Source organism: Rhyacophila brunnea, unplaced genomic scaffold (assembly GCF_057557595.1).
Source record: "Rhyacophila brunnea isolate RB1 unplaced genomic scaffold, BYU_Rbru_1.0 scaffold_2, whole genome shotgun sequence".
NCBI lineage: Eukaryota > Metazoa > Arthropoda > Insecta > Trichoptera > Rhyacophilidae > Rhyacophila > Rhyacophila brunnea.
This window is the reverse complement of record NW_028232859.1, coordinates 28,511,460-28,533,056: the sequence shown is the minus strand read 5'-3', so window position 1 is coordinate 28,533,056 and position 21,597 is coordinate 28,511,460. Positions and strand designations below refer to the sequence as shown.

The window sequence follows — 21,597 nt, the reverse complement described above, 5'->3', positions numbered from 1 at the left end:
ACCTACATTGAACCTGAATTATCTAAAGAGATTGCAATCCCAGGCATAATATTTCCGATCACGGAATCCCGGTATTTCTAAAATCAAATGGAATTTTTCCTAAAACATTCTTTTCGCAATCTCACAATCCCATAAAAACCCAAGAATGTCGAAATGTTCCACTAATGAGTAGAGTGACCATAAAAGTATATTAAAAAAATATTTAACGAATAATTCACAAACTTTAGGAATGTAACATTCTTTAACCCAAATTAGAAAGCGCTTCAGTGAGAATTGTAATAATCGCTAGTTAATTTCGTCACAATTTCCTACATTACCGCGATTCCCAGAATTATGTATATATTATATATGTATCAGCATTTTACATTGGCGATGAATGCACTATTCTATAACTTTTAGAACTGCCAAATAAAAACAAACATATTGTATAGTCATATTAAAGAGCTTATAATTTATTTAATTTTTTTATATTACAAAACTATGTATTATTTATTAAAGTAACCAACAAGTTAATAATAGTATGTAATCGTGGTTGTATTTTTTCCTTAAATAATGAGAAAATTATGTACAATGAGTACATAATTAATGTATTTTTAATTAACAATTTTATTCAATTAAATAAGTTATATAAAATGAATTTAAAAATTAATCCCAAAATCCTGTAAATCTAATATTTTCAATTTCAGTATTTCGGAATCAACAAATTGAGTGGAATTCTTGGATTTGGTATTCAGCGATTGCAAACCAAAGTGCCGTCCAGCGAAAGCTGTAAGCTCAATAGTATGTTGGTATGTTACTGACAAAGAGCAATATTTTCTTGTATTATATACTACTATTATTGTCGAGATATGGCGACAGAGTAGGCGCTGCGATACAAAGGAAGTCATCACATCGCCGAGCGTCTATTTCCATAAATAATCGTCTGATATCGAGATGATGTAGCGCGAACAATGAGAAAGAAGAGCGTGGTGAGTTAATGAACCGAGAAACAAGATGACCCCACGAAAAGATGGTGAACCCACGAACAGTAGCGATCGACAACATCAAAAAAAAAATATTTCTCGTATTTTGAAAAGATAACTTACACTAAAATCTATTCGGTGGTTTATAATAAAATTGTGAAGTTTATTATTAAGTTCTTTAATAATGCTTTTTAAAAATAATACTATTTACTGATCCCAAAAATATAATTGGCCTCACATTTAGTGGAGGAGTGCTAAAAGGGAATGAGGGAGACCACGACATCACTGATTTGTTGACTTAAGAAGGAGAGCGCTGGCTTCAAATGTTATTATTAAATTTAAAGTTCATTTTGATATATTATATTATATGAGTCGCCGAGTTTTATGAAAAAATCATAGAAATTATATTTTCTCATCATACTTACTGACAGAAAATGATGATAAATACCGCATGTTGCAAGTAAATGTTGAATAATTTAATTTAATTATGTTAATTAATTAATTATGTAGTATTATATTATATATAATATTAATATAATATTACATAATATATTAATCTCTATATATATAAAAATCTCGTGTCAAGATGTTTGTGGTCGAACTCCTCCGAAATGGCTCGACCAATTTTTATGAATTTTTTTTATGTATATTTGTTATTTATGAGAATAGGTCAACAAGTATATTTCATACCGCTAGGTCAGAGGGGGGCAAACTGCGGCCCGCCGGGTATTTTTTTGCGGCCCACCATCATTAATTGTACTTCTGATTACGAATAACTTTTTTATATATATTTTTTTAAAATATTGACAATAGATTAAAATTTGAAGAATTTGTTGTTTCGTAAATGTATTATCACAGTACGTCTTCCTTGCGTCTCGTCTCACACTATGTAATCACTATTTTCTACGTTGAACATCGATTTCCATAGATATTGATAGTGTGCCGACAGAGCTGCAACTTGAGATTATTGATCTGCAGTGTGACACTGATTTAAGAGAATTGCATCGTCGCGAAGAAATCTCCAAATTTTACAATGCCCTTAATTCAGACAAATTCGACCAACTTAAAGATTATGCAAGAAAAACTTATTTTTGGATCAACCTATATATGTGAACAAACATTTTCGATCATGAACCTCAATAAAAATTCTTTACGATCAAATATCTCCGATGCTCATTTACAAGCAGTTTTGAGAATATCAACTACAAAATTAACACCTGAATTTAAAAAAAATGTTCAAAAATGGTACAACAGTTTCATTCTTCTCATTATTTTTTTTGTAATGTTTATTTTTCGTGATAATAAATAGTGTATATTTAAAAATGGTATTTTACTTGCGGCCCGCCGCTCATTTTGAATTCTTTAATTTGGCCCGCCATCCAAAAAGTTTGCCCCCCCCTGCGCTAGGTGATTAGGGTATCTCTATCCAAAAAAAAATTTCTTTTATTTTTTTGAAAATTTCTTTTTGTATTTTTTTTATTATTTTGCATCAAAAAATACTTATAACCCCAAATTTTCACTCTCCTACCCCCACCCTCCCATTTTTTAATCGCGATTTTATTATTTTTGTATGAACAAATTTAACCGTCGTTCGTATTTCAAACAGAACGAAATTATTTATGTTGTTGAATGACAGATGGCGCTACGTCCGAGAAGAATTCAAGAGAAGCGTCGCGTCATTTTGACATTTCATTCGGCATATCACAACTCAGTGCGTGCAAAATTTTGTACGATTTATTTTAATTTATCTATTTTTATGTGCGTGTATTACAGTGCACAATGCCATCAAGACGCAAGGGGGGCCATTTGGGCCGTCGAACGAATAAAGCAACAAACATGCCAAATAGTAGAGCAGAAAGAACAGACGAACAAATCCAACAAGATAACAAAAACGTGCGTGTAAGCATGTCGCAATTGCATGCATTCCAATCACAAGAGGCACGAGCTGAACGAAATCAACAACGACAATTGGAACGGAGCCAAGCGCGCCGGTTCGTAGTTAACACACGCAGAGCAAATGACCGACAACGCCAACAAGTACATCGAACATTTACATCCGCTTCGTTCCTTCGTCTCGATTCGAGTACGAGCCAGATATTGAATATTCCGCTCATCCGAAAGTGCTGATTGGTGCTATGGACAAAGAATGTCCCCATTGTCATGCGCTCAAATTCAAACATGAGTCAGCCGGGATGTGTTGCGCATCAGTAAAAGTGCAACTACCAGAAATTGAGATACCACCAGAACCATTGAACGGCTTGCTCATCGGCACGGTTCCAGATTCAAACCTGTTCCTGAAGTCCATTCGCACATTCAATTGATGCTTCCAAATGACTTCGTTAGGATCAACAGAAATAGGGTCAGCAATTCCATTCTACGTTCAAAATCAAAGGCCAAGTATACCACAAAGTAGGCTCATTGCTGCCAATGCCAAACGAACCACATAAATTTTTACAAATCTACTTTATGGACGGTGAGGACATCAATCATGTGGATGCACGTTGCGGCTACAATAGCCTCAATTCGCCTAATGCCAGGCGCATCGTCGGCGAACTGGACGCCCTGTTGAATGAGCACAATGAATTATTGAAATTCTTCAAAGCACACATGCACGAATTCCAAAGTGACAATCACGCTATTGTCATCAATCCTGATAAAACACCAGCTGGAGATCACGTGCGTCGATTCAATGCGCCTGTTGTTGACGACATTGCTGGAATCATGGTTGGCGACCGCACATCGACGCGAGAAATCGTGATTCGAAGAAGAAACAATAATCTGGAGTTCATCACTGACACACACCGTTCATACGACGCTCTCCAATATCCGCTTATTTTCTGGAAGGGACAAGACGGATATTGCATAAATATTAAACAACGAGATCCTGTCACAGGTAATTCATTCATTATGAACATCATTACTCATTTTGAATTGAGAAAATGAATGGTTGATGTTTTTTTGTTTTTATCGGCGGTCATCGTCTACAGCACTCTATTTCTCTTTCTGTCATATATCCCATCCCCACATACTTACGATACATTCGTTATTTTTTATTTAACAACCAAAATATTCACTAGAAATAATTTATATGGCAGAACAACGTTTTCCGGATCAGCTAGTATAATAATAATAATATTATAATATATATAATATTAATTTAATTATGAAAAAGTCAATTTTAAAAATGTCTAGAGCGGATTCGAAAATATAATATTGACAATCAATAATGTCTGACTTTTATTGTAATAAATCATCTGTAAAATGTTCTGTAAATGATAAAAAATACACTTCTATATTACTAACACTAACATATTATTTAATATATATTTTTTTATTTGATAATAACATGAACTGTTTATTAACTCAGCTTCCTCATTTTTAAAGATTTTTTTTCAGTGCCTCCCAGCCCTTCCGGGAAAATTCTATTTTTATATCATCTATTTATGAAATTGTATATGTCCTTTTTTATTTCCCTAACATATTTATGTAGCTGTGTGATTATTGAACCTCAAATATGATTGTTGAATTTCAAAAAACAACTTGGAAGTGAAATAATAAAAGTATTTATTATAATGAAATAGGTAATAGTTATAATCTGCGACTATGTATCACTGTGAGTGTCTATATAGCATTATGGATACGTGATTGGTTAAAACGTTCTTCTTATTACCCAATGACCCATCAATACCCCGTACCACCTCTGGAACTATTCGATCTCCTCTGATTCTATACTGATAATTATTTAATAAAGAAACCATATTATGCATATCAAAGATTGGTCTAGAAAATTATTTAAGTGACAAAAAGAATTTTGAAAACGAAATGATAATGCAGCAATATATTTAATACAGTATGAATACAGCAGTGTTTCCATAACAAGGTGTATATTCACACATTATCATTCGGATGCTATCAGACTCGCCAGATCAGCAAATACCTAATAAAAAAGTCATTTTATGTATCAAAATTTAAAATAAATTTCAGCTAAATGAAGACATTCAACGTTCTTCTTTTTACATATCCGTTCCGAGACCCCTGATCCCGACTAAAATGGCAGTTTGCACAGAATTTGAATATTGCCAATTCCAAATAAATAACGTATACATTTTTCTCACCCCTAGTTTTCAAATATCATACCATTGCATATTCATTTCAAATGATATTTTTGATATCGAAAAACAATACAGATATCCACATTATTTTACACCACTTTCTACCTACAAAGTCTGACAATGCAATATTCGAAAATTTATATTATTATAATACGTTTCTGTAAACTATTATATAAGTAAGTGGTACTTAATCCTCGCAATTTATTAGATATACAACATAAGGATAGGTTTCGTTCACTTAGACGGACATTGTCAAGTGATACAGTTTCCCAAGCGATTTAATTATACGGATATGTAATTAATATTAAATATAATCATTAATCGAGATGTGGGTGGGAACTAATCAAATACATATTACTTAATTATAATATTCTAAGAAATGCTTGTTCAAAGCCACTTCAATTTTCCAAGCCTCACGAAACTGCATGAATGTGAGTTAATTAACGATTTGGAAATAACATATTATATTGTATAGTATAATATGTAGATAATGATACCTCTCCTCCATGGCATTCTTCGGTGAGTAGGGGAGATGGCGAGGTGACGGTACCTATTTGCCAAGACAGTAGGCACATAATTAGAAATAAAATTTTGGAGATACGTGATATTATACAGTTTATAAAAAGCATACCACTTTATTTCGCACATTAGTTTATCTGTTATTCTTAAAATATAAATCAGTTATTATTGAGCTATGCAGATGATGACAAATTATTTATTATACCTAATGAATGCTGATAAGAGAAAGTCCTTATAAAAAATATAATATTGGATATGCGTCTCTGAGACAAGAATGAATTATGCTAACAATATAAACATGACATCAGCTAGATACATACGTTTCGAAAACAAACACATCATAACTTTTTGTAGTCATTGTAAAACTGCATAAAACATAAATCGGACAGTTGCAGCACCCTGAATTCTTCATTTGGCAACCTATGTATAGTGGGACAAAATACTGTAATTTTGGAAATATCAAAGGAAAATATTCGATTGACGGGGCTGAAGATTTAAATAAATACCTAAATTTGATTTTCAAATTTAAAAAAAAATAATTGGCACTTCTGAAAATCTAAAAAAACCTCTCACGCGTAATTTTGAGAGAAAAATTTCGATTAGCTGGATGAAAGACCTGTAAGGGAATTTTTCTTCTAGCACTTTATAAAACATAAAAAAAATATTTCGTAGTTAGTGGTTACAAAAACAACTCAAAAATATACCCACATATAACACGTATTATACTCGTATTTTTGCGGAAATACAATAATTCTAACAAAACTTTGTAAAATATATGTACTATATTTTTATTAACCAAAGAATTCAACACTGGTTTGCACGACTTCTACCGTGATTATTAAATTTATTAAAAAAAAAATTAACTAACCTGGTTTGTGTTTTCTTTGATGTTACACCTTAAAATAACTGTAAAATTACATTAAGTATAAATTAATTTACTTTAGTCATAATATATATTTTCATATTTAGTTATAAAACTATGTAGTTATTAATGTTTGTTTCGACAATTTGATCGATGTATGCCATTTTATAAAATTACTCATTCTGTTCGACATATCAGTACAGAAGGACAGTCATGCCCCGTATAGTAAAATATACTGTATAGTGTAGGTACATACTTCATAATATACTACATTCATATACCGTAACACACCATCACATAGGTACATAATATTATTATTAAAATCGGTACGTTTTTCACAATAGGTTAAAGAATATCTGTAATAATCGCCCTATTGCAATAGGTACGCTATAATTATCCTATTGTTACAAAAAGAATTTAGCGGACAATATGTGCAAAGCAGAATAAGACATGTAATCAGGTTTTCAATGATGATTATTATTGCTTGCTATAACAAGTGCCTATAACGAGTAATAATTTTACTGCATTTAAAAAAAATACATGTGGCATCATAGGACGAGCTAGATGATTACATAGTATATTATTATTAAAATAATTAGATGGCACGAATAATATTTATTCATTATTTTCTTTCTTTTTGATCGTTAAATTATTGAATTCTTTGGAAATCTTATGTAGCAATTTGTTGTGATATAATGATGACATACTAAAATGATAATTCACGTGTAGAATTTTATATTTTATTTTCAGTATTTCTTGATTTTAATAAAAATTGGCTATTTATTCAATAATCTGATGAGGGGTCCCATGTTTTGGCTACCACAAAAGGTGATCGCGATCAGTGCTTCATAATGATACCGAGTACCGATAACTCAATAATTCAAGTGCGTTTATTTAAAAATACAAAACATCACTAAAAATACACGGAATATTTTTAATTTTACCTGGCGGAACCGTTGAGTTCCGCAGAATACCATTTAGGAAACATTGCTGTAGAGCATCACACTGCCCTTAGCCTTTGTAGGCGGCCCCGGCAAACATCGTTGCCTGAGTACTCGTTTCAGGATGTGGGGGCCACGCTCCTAAGATATTTACAGGTGCAGGTGCGTTACAACACGTTATGGACCTCAGGATACACCTGATTAAAGCTGGGCGTATAACGGCTCAGATTTAGTTGATGAAAATTATTTAACTTTGTTAAAGTTCATTTTTCAACCATGTTTATCTGTGTTTATCTGTTTACTAAATAATGAGATTTATGTGACCGGACCCTGATAAAACCAAACGTCTTAGGTTTTAGAAGGAAATTTACGAGCATCATTTTATTATCACTGGCTACGTCCACATAATACATCAAAGTTAATAGGTACATATTAATTTATTGTAGATGAATAAAAATACTATTGCTTTAAAATGCTCAACAACTTTAACAAATGCAATTTTACTAATTAAAATAATATATAGTAAAACTTTGACAATAATTCTAATTCACTCGAAATCAAACCGACTGATTCTCGTTTGTATCCTATAATAATAATTATGTCTTCACGCAGAATCTGTTAACCAAAAATTGGTCAGAGCCAAAATAGGTCAAGTGTGGGTAAGGGAGTTGAAGACGTTATTATTATTCAAGTTATATTCCAAGGGATGATTTCTGAATTCATCTCATGCGTGTAAGCCGCAAAGTATTGCAACTTCCTTTCAAGTTACATTCATCCCTCTCTAGCTATTATGTTGGGATTTGACCATAGTACCCAAAAAAAAGATTTCCCACAAAGGCACATCATACCAGATAAATGACTGCAATTATTTTGTAAGTCAGTATTCTCATGTAACGTTTCTTATTAAATTAATAATTGTAACTAATCATTTTTTATATTAAATTAATATCGATGCAAAAAATTTGTTTGATAAAAACCTATATGTGAATTCTCGTATTAGTAAATATATCTAAATCTTCAAATTATAAATCTTTCTGTATTCATTCATTCATCATTATATTACTAACCGGATAAATAAATAAAAATGTTTAAATAAATAAATAATGTTTCAAAGTATATAAAGAAAATACATTTTCTTCGCATATATTTTATAGTCACGCGAAATAAAAATGTATTCTTGTCAAAAAGTTTGAATATATATTTAAAGGGTGAGTGGGAGTGGAGGGGAGTTCGGCTGCTCAAAAGAGTACAAAATGGTTTCTTTAACCTGCAACGCATGAAGTCGTATCTCTGGCTTATTTTACAACAGATCTATTGGTGTCAAATATTTTCCTTTTAGCTGATATAAATATTTTAATCTCAAATATCATCATAAAATCATTTTTATACAAAACTGGGACACAGCATTTATGCGTGGGAAACAAATAAACAAAGAATACCAACATATACGAGCCTCCCACATTCGGTGGTATGAATCATTTTATGTAATTAGTCATGGTACGTTTTATAACATGTAGATTTTTTTACAAATTAAATGATATTTTCAATACTTATATAAAATTTTGGCTAATTGTATGAGGGAAATACTGAAGAAATTGTTTGCTAATAAATAATGGTGTTTCAGTATTTTTGACAGCATAATATCCTGTTATGTACAATAATTGACTCATGTAATTAGGTGAATATGTGTAATTTCAATGCTATAGTTCCGCTAGACGTCGAATAATATGCTTCAAATAGCCAATGTATAATTTAACAACGCCATATATTTATAACTGATTTTAGTTTCAGAGTTTATTTTGACAATATCTGTAAATATAATAAATAATTATGGAATTTACGGAATAAATATTTTTTTATTTATTTAAATGCTTACGGGCTTTTGACCGATAAAATTCTTAACATACATTTTCCTTAATGTGACATGAAATGTTATTCAATAATTATTAGTCCTTTTTCATATTCACTGATAAATGTATTCTCCGTATTACGTAAATAATAATTTCTTCAATGTCATTTCAAACAGTTCTGTGATACTATGTTTTTACATAAAACAAATAAAAAAATATAAATGTTTTATATTAACATGTATAAAAAACATATTTTTTATTAAAGTTTAAGTAATTGAAATTGTTTCATAATAACCAAAAATTTCATATTTCAATTATTATTCATAATACACCAACATTGGGTATTTTTATGGGACCTACTTGTTCATATTTACGCAGTCTCAAAAATAAAAAGTAAACAAATCCTTATTAAGTCTTCACTGAACAATAATATTTACAGAAAACAAAAGGTAAGTAGAACCTTTAATAAAAGTAACCGAGATTGTTCGGAAAATGTAAATATTTTCCGTAAGGCATCGTATTATTTTTGTTTTCAACAAAATGGTTTTGTCCGTTTCCTGGAAAATGGTTTATTCTTTCTTGGCATGTTTTTATCAAAGAAAATTAAGAGGTCAAATAATTCAATGTGTTTTCGATCGAATTATATTTAAGTCAATTATGAAAAATTAGGTTAAGCCATTTTGAAATTTTAACAGAATTGACTATGATAAAAAAATATTCTTGCTTTTATGTTGATTCGAGTAGGTACCTACTAAATAAAATCGTCGCGAAATTAAACATTGTATTTTTTATACTAATGTATGTCAGTATATTTGAAACAAAATTTATAATGAATTTAATAATAAATGTAAATGGATAGGATACATTACTCTAAAAAGAGGTATAAAACATCCCAAATGCTGAATCTTGGTAGCCTCAAGACTCTTCCCGGTCCTTCACTCCCATACGCCAGTCGTAAGTTTCTTTGTTGGCAATCTCGCCACCAAAGCCGTGGCCTTTCTGCTCTCCGTTGTTCCTCTGGACCACAAAAGCTAAGACATTTTGTCATTGCTTGTTCATACAAACGTGTCACGTTTCCGGCCAAAGATATTGCGTTTTGAAAAATCTGTCAACGCCATCACATCATTCAGAGTATATAGAGCTCGTGAGTATAATGATATCGCCAGATGCCACCATGACAGATGGTTCCACATTTTGACTTACTATGTAATAATATCGACAAAAAATAGACTTAAATATTTTTTAAATTTAATTACTTATGCTTTATATTTTATAATAAAAATAAATTTGTAAAAAAATGTCTCATAACATCATAGATATACGTTATTTTTGTGAAACAATATGATGAATATTTGTTTATAAAAAATGTAGACAGAAATTCTCGTTTCGTTCCGTAACATATTTGAAAATTTTAATAAGAGAAATATTTTAAGCTCAACAAGGTGCAATTTTAATATACTCGTGAATGCTTTCTGAAAATAAATATATTCGCTGGAAAATTCGTTATGTATGTATACTTGAACGTTTTTTTGAAATTGTCTCAACTTCGCCGCCTTCTATATAAAACTAAAAGGTTTCGCAGCTTATCTCAAAAAGTCTTGTATTACGTTTTCAATTACTCTGCGCATTTCTTGAAAGTTGACAGTATTTCCGTTCAACACATAAGTAAGTTTTGTTTTGTCTACAGATTATTTGTAGTATTTTAGCACTGGACTTTTGAAAGTTTTTAAAGATAATAATCAAGTAACTGGAAAAGTTACAATTCGATACCTGTCTTAAAAGACATTCTATTCTTGAAACTTACTTTATACATGGTGTGAAATTATATTATAATAACACAATATGTTATTATCATTATATTTGTTATAGATTTTATACCCCTATTTTACATCTTGCTCATTTTATGTTAAGGGTAGGTTTCAGCTGAGGCATGGTCTATAAAGATCGTGACTAGGCGATGCGCGGATTGTGCAAATGACGCAAGCAGTACGAAATATAATTTGTCATAAAGATTCAACATGCGTTGTTTTAATATTATGTTTATTATTATATTCGTAATAATAATAGTATATTCATTGACATGTTTTCTTTTTCAAGTACATGCGGAACATTTTTTAGTCATCTTTACACGATTTGAGAATATATTCCTCCGACGCCATTACAAAAAAATGACGTGCTCACACATCAACTCTGAGTCGCGACGACTGCGAAATTTCGTAGTTTAAAAATGTTACATTTTTAATACGAGTATGTACTTTTTCACTTAATTAAATTATTGTTTCTATTATATAACTAAAGCTAAAGAACTCTGTAAATACTCTTTCTTTATTATTATATACTTAAATGGTTTTCACAGAATTGAATTAAACATAACAATCATTTATAATCCATATATTCAGTACACTCATAGTTCGCTATCCTACTTTTTCAAACATCATTTTAATTTGTTATTTCATTAATATTGGTGTCTTAATATACGACTGAATAGTAATTTCACGATTTTATATATTGAATATTTAAATTTATAAGTACCAAGTGCATTGTTTTGTTCAAAATATTACTTAAAATCTGGGCGTCCATAGCATGCTTATAAAAGTGGAAGCTTTTAAAAGTAAGAAGACACGAAATGCCCTGTAACGTTTTTCAATTACTCAAAACATTTTAGAAAAGTTGGCGCAGCATCCATTTCATGACGTAGCACCACTCCTCAACCATCTACGGCTACGAGCTACGACATAAATTCCCTCCAAATAGATCTTGTTTCACGAAAATTTACGGTCACACATATATTTACCCACTCTTATACGTAACGTAAAACCAATTAAAACAAATGAGATATTTTATATAATCTTTTAATATACTGGAGTTTATCATTTTTTGTTTTTAATTTAACAATAACGTAATTTATGACTATTTTAATGAGATTTTCATACCGTTGCCCGGTATCACTGTCTGAAATTGTGTGTAGCGTCAGAGCGTCGCGACGTCCTTTACATTGACGCCCAGCGGTCACTATGGCCCGTGGGACGTCTGTATGACGTACTAGGTAGCCGTTACTCTTTTCATCGAGATGATAGAAGCATTCTTACGAGTTTTCCTACACACATTTTATGCTTTCGATAAATTTGTTTCTTTTGAATCAATAAACAGTTAAAATTGATAGAGTATAGAATGCATAATTCGGTTATCGTATAGTCTTTGAGATTACATGATAGTTGTAAGAAATCGCATATCTTTTTATTCAGAATAGCATGAATTATTAATAGGTACCTATACAGTAGTGTATGTTGGGCAATATAGTAAAGTGAATAGATTTTATTATGTTATGGCAATTTTATATAATGGAACGAATCGGTGAGAAACCGGAAGGATTCCAAGTAAACTATTGGTAAAATGATAAACACATTGGCTTGTTGTGTGTATCACATTATTACTGCCGTCAGATCTGCTGAGTTCCACAATAGAAATCAATAAATTTCATGTCAACATTTTTTTCAATGCCGATATACTTAAAAAATCGATCTGGACTAAGTTATCAATGTTGGTGAGTAGGTATATTACGTTATAATTAATTTATTTATGTAATTATTTTTTTATACATTTTGTAATCACGTGACCTACTTAAAAAAATAATCATTCTATTTATGTTTCTTTGAGAATATAATATATTTGATTTATTAATTTAGATTTTTCTCTTGAGTAATAACTTTAAATATTATGACACGTTATAAATTGTATGAAATCATAAATGAGATAAATCTCCTTTGTCCAAAACATTGTGCTTTTTGCGTATAATCTGGACTTCGGAGGTTTAATAGAACAATTTCGTTTTGTTTTACGGCCTATAACTTTTTACCGAATATAGTATAATAGTTTGTCTACCCGTTTCAAACATTCACTGGCATGAAAATAATTTATTATTCGTTCGCAGCGGGACATGAAGTACCGACGCATACGTGAGCTGAACGCAAAATAACTCAAGATAAAAACAATCGAATTGGACTCGTTTTGTGATTTCGTGACTGGACAAAATGCTAATATTGCAAACGTGTTGACTAGCTAACAAACTAAATAAGTCTGAGTTACTTAGTTCCAGAGATGTGTCTAAAGGGTCCGAGATTAATTTTACTCAAGTTGACTTTGAAATGAACCGAGGTAAACTGCTTACAAACACACTGTAGAGAAAACCCTTACCAACATTATAATATTATATATTACATAAATGTAAAACTTTCGATTTAAATATGTGTACGTAACCTAACATGTTATACCAAAAATGAACCAGTATTTTTCTTTGAAATTAATATAGATTTACTCTAATCTAAATATAATATATAGGTACATATACCTACTTGTCCTAAAATACACCAATGACCAATGCTCTAGAATCTAGATATTAAATTTAATTACTATTTTAGTCGTGAAAGCTTCGGACTCTATATCTAATGTAAATTAATATAATATTAAACACCATCAGTTAATTCAAATAATAAATACAATTTTTAGCCTTTTCAATGTGAACAGTAAGTACATGTGTATGAATATTTAGCATTTACAAGCTTTACAAAAAAAATACTTCTTACGTACCTAATCTTTTGTTTCCGTATCTGATTTAACAAAAATAGTATACATAGTATATAAATATAGACATACATATATAAGTAGGTATAATAGATGCTTAATAATTTATACTTTTACTCCCAATAAAAAAATAAATGTAATATATCCAGCAGTGTAATACACACACAAATAGGTCACATAATAAAAATATCGGTAATAAATATAAATATTACATGAAACTTTCATAAAACAATACTGATACATGCTAGTAATTACATAAGTAATTATATTTAATATGAAACTAGCGAATTTGACTAAGTAATAGCAAGATCAAGCCAATTACAGTGATATCGCTATCGACTTATCTCTATAGATGAAATGAAATAAGTATATATATGAAAAATTACATTTACAGTTCAATAACTGATTTTTTAATAAATCACTTATATCATAACTGAATAGAGGCTACTTATATAGGTACTCAGGCAGTGCGTTGGCGAGTCGTACAGCGTTGGTAGCTCACGCCTGATACGCTCGACGCGAAGATACAGTTGGAAATATAACAGAATACGTATACAAGTATAATTACCCAATGAATATCTTCAAGTGTATCCAGATTATAAACATTATCAATCACAGAAAAATATTTAGGTTTGTGAACTTTATGAGGGATGCTCCGTCGCATTGCCTATTATATTACTTATACAGTTGGGAGTAGACGGATACGACGATAAACATGTGAAACGAATATCCAATCATTCTTTATATTATACTCAGACTTCTTTGGTATGCGGTGCAGAATTATTTTGTAAAAATGATGATGATTTTTGATACATTAATATTATTATTAAATTATTAAATTTTGACAAACTTTGAGAACACAACGTGATTAATTAAATAATTAAAAGAAATAACGACAGAATGACAGTTTACACTAATTGATTTGGGTTAAAAACGTATATCTACATAGTATATGCTAAATTTTCTAACAAAGATGTTACATGAAAGCCTTTGTAAGACATGTCTTATTACTGAAATATTTCTAATTAATTATTTCATATGCGTATGTTCAATATTCACGCTTATATTGATGACTCAATTTAAATGTCGAATATATTAAGCGTTGTGCATTAATATGGCAGCAATCTCGTATATGAAAATTGTTTTCCGTTTGAAGAACAACATTATGAAGTACGTATACGCTCATACGTGAGATGAAAACAAATACGTTCACAGAAAACAATAAAATGTGACGCGTTTTGTGATAAAGGGTAAGTACTGTTGGTCGACCCATATCGAAAGCTTCGCCGGAGCTTACATTAAGCGAATGACAATTTAAATATTTACAAGTTACACTCATAACATAGAAGATAAATAAAACATAAGAATTTTTATAATATATGACAGTACTATATCATTATATAATATATTATTTAAGTTTTTATTTTCTAATTAAGAATGTCAGTTCTCAAATACTATTCAATCAGATATTTAATAGATAAAATGAATCAATTTTTGTATATTTAGAATATATTATTATTTATACTTAAGAGCTGTATTACGTTATTATATTCAACAAACTGATGCAATGGTAATGTAGTTCTACGTTACCACCAACAATCCAAGTGACACTTAACTACACAGTGCGGACTTGCCCGCTGGATCGACGAACTCATCGCGTTCGGCGAAGTAAACGGCAGCGATCAAAAGCCTTCGACCAACAGTGACTGAACCTTGCTGTGTATTTTGACATAAAGCAGGCTATAAAATATGCACCAATGTACCAATCAATGAATTGTTTGTTTCATTTTTTCTGATTTAATATATCGATTGAAATGAATATTAAATCAATTTAATATGTATGCCATGTTAATATACCATTAATTATATACATATTATAACTATTAGTTATATTACATATTTAGAACATTATCAAGAATATCACGCACACCTGTCAAAATAACTATATTTATTAACATACCTTACTTAGCTAGTAAAGTTTTACGGCCTTAACAAGTATTATTCTTATAGTTATTTTATTCCAAAAATAACCTTGAACGGTCTTAATACTATTTATTGCAAAATAATTAAAACAATTTTTGCCATATAATTAGACGTTGGTACGTAAGTATGCATGATATTATGTAAATTAAAATTTATTAAATATGTAAATGATATTTTTAATATTTGTTATTTTTAGTAGGTATGAATATGTAGTAATACCAAATCCACCCTACACTATAAAACACCATATTATAATGAATGCCCAAAGTCTACATCTAATAATTAAAACCAAAGTCAAAACAATTTAAATACAAATCTGTAATTTATATAGCAAATACTTAAGTTTCACATTCCTTGCATGTAGAAAAATACACCTCAACCTTAGAATTGCTCGAGAAATTTACAAAAATTCCTAACGAGAATTACTGCCGAGCCGTCGGAGAAGATTCTAGAAATCTACCCCAATGCAATACAGTATTTTAGTCTTAAATCTTTTGGTCAGTAAAACGCACCACGAACCAAGAGGGTAGAGTTTGTTATAAAGTGTAAACAGTAACAATACCTAAATATCGTATTATAATTATAATAACGCGCCCACCGGTCCCTGTACCAACCTCTGACGAATGTATGTAGGTATGCCACGTGTGTAGTGTAATTAATTGTCCAATCTTTATAAATATACCGACGGATAATATTATTGTGTCAATAATAATAAACTTAACATATCTTAACTTAACGTATCAAATTTCAAGTCCCGTGTTTCTTCAATTTTACTGCTAAATAATTATTTATTTATTTATTTATTTAAGAATACAAAACATTGTGGACATAACAAATCTAAATTCAAGACGTACACAACATGAGATTTACATTATAAGTCAAATATTACCGTCACAAGAGAGAAGAAGAGAATATAGGGAAAAAAATATTAATAACAAAAAATAAAATAAAATCAAAACATACTAAAGTACAATTTTATACAGAAAAACAACATTTTTGGAAACAAAAAACATACAATTCTATACAGAAAAATAAAGTTTCAAAAACAAAATGCAAAATACATCATTGAAAATGTTTATGTCTTTCGGGAGCGAATTTACTAATCTTGCACCACTCGCTAATGGTGCCTGATAGGCTTGACACGAGGAAACAGTTCCGATCCACGTAGGTAGTTGACAGGCCCATGTAAATTCACATTCATTAGGATACCAGGATTGGAAACCATCCCTCGCGATAATAGGCAAAAGTGTTTCAGGAGCAGAAGAGACCGACGAGATTCAAGAGAGTGAAAAGTAAGCATGCCTTGTAGAAAGGCAGTCGGAAAATAATCATTTGACGAATTATGTGATCCATGTCCCACTACTCAAACCCCAACCCCTGAGCATCCCAATACTGAATCCAGACCAGAGGAGTTATCAGAACCAATTACAATATTTAGTATAATACTGTATGTAGCATGTTTGGTCGTATGATTAAATCAAATAATTCGATTATAATTTACAAAATATTTGTATAAATATAGTTTACGTGCCAAAACTTCATTATAATGGTTTGTAACACAGTTTCCGTTATTTATTTTTTTTAATATTAATATTGACAGCCGTGAATCCATCATTTAAACGTCATCGTTTGATCATTTCGAGGGTGGGTTTTTTTTCCCTGAAATAACTATCAATAAACAGGCGGCTCTCGTGGTGCAGTGGATAAGGCACTGGCCTTCCACCCAAGAGTTCTGGGTTCGATTCCCGGTGAGAACACGGTATGTATGTGTTTTTCTCAAAGCCTGGGTGTTTGTGATTGTCCAAAATTACTAAAAACCACCTTGTACGAAAAAGCAAGGACATGGTTATTAATAATTCTAAAAAAAAAACTATCAATAAACGCGAATTATCAACAATTTTATCGAAATTCAGATTCTAATTTACTCTAATATGAACCAGTTACCTCTGCAAGTGAGTATGTCCGCATAATATAGTCAAATTATAATTAGTTAGTAATTGCGATTTACAACTAAACCGCTGTATGATTATTTAAAATTATCTTACGTTACGTAGGGAAACATTATCCATAATAACCGTAAAAAATAACGAGTTTCTACTCTAAATCCAGCGTAATTAAATTTTAATCAAAATTCACAGCTATGTAAAGTGAACATTTTGTAGTTTGCCGTAGCCAGCGTTAATACTAATATAACGTGTCTTTCAGAAACAATTTAATACTATTAAAACGGTATAATATTCTAAGACATCCCTTTGGATACTTCTAACTAATTCTAGAGTAAATTTAGGTATAAGTTACCGAATTATATTGAATTTTAATTATATCTTTGTCACTATTATATTATTGCAAAGAATTCATTAAAAAATATACCCTTTTTTCAAATACCTACTATTATGTCTGTTTATTAATGTGTTGAAATTTTTTTATTTCGATGTAATTATTTTAGTTTAATTTATTAAAATAATCATTATTAATTATTAATGTATTCATTAAATTAATATTGTTTTTCAGTGCCATGTCTGACTGAGTAATTATTATTAGTATTATTACATATGGATACTGGATTATGACACTTTGTCACATAAAATAATACAATCTGTCACTATTAAACCTCTAATCAATCACCAGCCTGCCAGATGGGAACGTAACTGAAGATAAACCGATAGCATGGCATGGATCGAATACCTCCATAACATAGTTCTTCAAAAATAACGTAGGTTAGTACATACGTAATAACTTACATAATATACAATTTGTAATAGGTATATGAAATTATTTAGTAAAAAAAAATGAACAATACTCAATGGATTTCAAAGTCATTGAACATACGAGTACATAATTAGGAAAACTTCACAAATAAACTTATTAGAAAAATTATTTATGAACAATATTTATTTTGTACCGAGTGGTATTCGAATCAGTATCCATCGCATATTTCAATGTATTTCGATGGATGCAGGTTTGAGTTCCTTTCGGAACAAATATTTTTTTGTAATAGGTATGTTTCCGAGTATTTCACCTTATTAATGTACTTACCTAATTATTATTACCTATATTTATTTTATTTGTTATATCTGACATCAATATGTTACGAAAATTACGAAAATAAAAATCCTAATGAATAAAAAATAATATAATCTATTCAATCAACTATTTTATATGTGTACCTACTCCTGTGGGTCTATTCTATACCTATCGACCGCAAAAGGGATAAAGTGATAAATATTATCAAACTTAGGGTAGGTTTGTATCAAAATATTAGCACTTATTGTAACAATTACACGAAGTTGGTTTTTATTGCAACAATAAAAACCAACTTCGTGTAATTGTTACAATAAGTGCTAATATTTTGATACAAACCTACCCTAAATTTGATAATATTTATCACTTTAGCGTTCGATAAGTATAGAATAGACCCACTGGAGACCAATATGTTTTGTTTGGGATCGAACATGATAATTTTACTTTACGTATGTATTGACTATGTACTATGTAGTCCATATGGTCCCCCAGAGTGTAGAGATCTCTCAAAAGACTTCGTTGTAATAACATTTCTTGTTTTTCATTCGCTCAACCTCTTGTACATAATAAATTCAGCAAGTACTCACGTTGATTGAAAAATACAACGTATCAAATTTACTCAACCAACGGTATTGGCATATTGTCCCACCTATCTGAGACGCGACGCTCTTAAAGTTGATATACAATAAGTAACAAACTAAATACCTACATCCATGATTTTTTTTTTAATTCATATATTAAAATTTATCACATATAAATAATTAATGGTAGCATCACTTTGATGAACCCTAATCAAAAATAATATTTCCGAATATGTGCATGTGCTATTTTATTTCAATTACGAGGTACAGACGAATGAATCTATTGTTTGGAGGTAAAGATTTTATAATTTGTCAGAAGCCGCTATGTTTGTAAAATTCTCTCACATCCAAAATACACAAATTCAGTGAAATACAAAGTGAAGCAAATTAAAGCAATGCACGAGCAGCTTTCACTTGTTATTCAGAACACACTAATAAATATAGAGCCTGCCCGCTTCCTAAGAGCCTTTGTCAAGTTGCTGAGACTTTGTTGGCCAAATTTTCTCCCCACAAACGCACCCCGATTTAAATTAATTATAAGAGGCTTTCTAATTGACCCTGTCGTCTTGGCCAACTTCATGTCAAGTGGAATAAACGCCCGTGTGTGAAGTGTGATTGAATTATTAATTCTACTTAGTATTCCACAGAGTTGGGTTAAGTTTTAATTTTAAGATACCTCATAAACAGGTGATGAATAATATATAAATATTAATTATCATACTTATAAATATCTATAAACATGATTTTGATAAATCATTTCGACTGTATGATAAATAAAAGTATCACATAAACTGTCTATTTCTATAAAATTCAAAAATAAATAAATATTTCTCTCGATAGCTTTTCAGATAGGTACCTGCACATTCATCAAATTCAAACTATCTATAAATATAATATTATTATCACTAATATTCTATAATACGCATACATAATATTTGTAATAATATGCGTTCATTAAACTTGTTTCAAAACCATTATAATGAAGTTCTAGTACGTAAACGCCAGTTCAATTAATAACAATATGTATATCCCAAATCTATCTAGATATAGACCATAATTTTATTATATATGTTTATTTTATTGTAGTTGTTATTATTTGAACTATAACCCAACTTTAGTAGGTACTTAAGTACTTTCATATTTAATACACGTATAAAATATCTGATTTGCATATTTTCATAAACTTTTATTTTGATCATGTTGGTAAAGTTTTATTCTCGTCATAATATTAATATCCATGTACTTGCGTTTCTGAAAACAACATGCGCTCTAGCCCTGATTTGTTTGATTTAAAAATAGTATATATTTTGGTGTAAAGATGTGTAATATAACATATTTTGCGTAAAGGTCACTGAGCAAAAAACATGTGAATTTATTGAGCTGCAGGAACAAAGGCAAAAAGCATAATCCGTGAATCGGCAACATATTCTTATAATATCTCAAAGATTCGCTCTATTGAGCGACTCGGCCTGGAATATTGTCGAAAAAACTCACATCACCGTAAAGATCATTTGTCACGTGTACATAAGCAACAAAAATAAATAAATCAGACAGCATGACTTACGTGCGCTCGATTAACTTCGGATAATCAAAAAATCACGTGTGATTAGTCACTGTCACTGCGATATATAATTTTCCAAATGTCACTAACGATCCGCGAGCGGTTGGGAGGTCTAAAGAGGCGTGTCCGCACGGCGCCGCAGCCTCCGTAACACTGATCTAACCCTCTTCTCCCTTCTATCAACTGCCCTCTCATCCCCCGGTTCGCCCACCCCCTGACGCACATGCGCGGGAAAGCCTGCTACGATGTTTACCCGATGCAGTGAACCCTCTTGCAAACTAAAACTCAGTTTTCATATTCGAAGATTTTCATGCTCTGTACGACTAAAAGCATGAAAACGTATGTATACAATTGCTAAAATTGTATACATACTTTATAATAATTAACATAATTACACGACCGACAAGAGTTTAATATAATTTAATATTACAATAATTTTACTAAAATAATGATTTAAAAAAATATTTAAGTACCTACTACCTAAGTATAAATATTAAAAAAAAAATCTTTTTTTTAATCAATAATAATAATAACACTTCTTCAGCTAAGAATGTTATGTTTATGTCACTAATAAGTTTATTTTTTATACACTATGCTTAAATAATAATGAATAAATTTATTATT

General features: G+C 30.4%; 1 protein-coding gene across 2 annotated transcripts in view; it reads right to left on the bottom strand.

Moving 5' to 3' along the window:
* wry (delta and Notch-like EGF repeat containing weary) overlaps positions 1-21,256 on the bottom strand; it is a 252,245-nt gene extending 230,989 nt beyond the window's left edge. For both annotated transcript variants that reach the window (XM_085946683.1, XM_085946684.1), the window contains exon 1: positions 20,977-21,256. The gene's annotated coding sequence lies outside the window, so the exon portion shown is untranslated. The remainder of the gene's footprint in view (positions 1-20,976) is intronic.
* Positions 21,257-21,597: the final 341 nt, after the last annotated feature.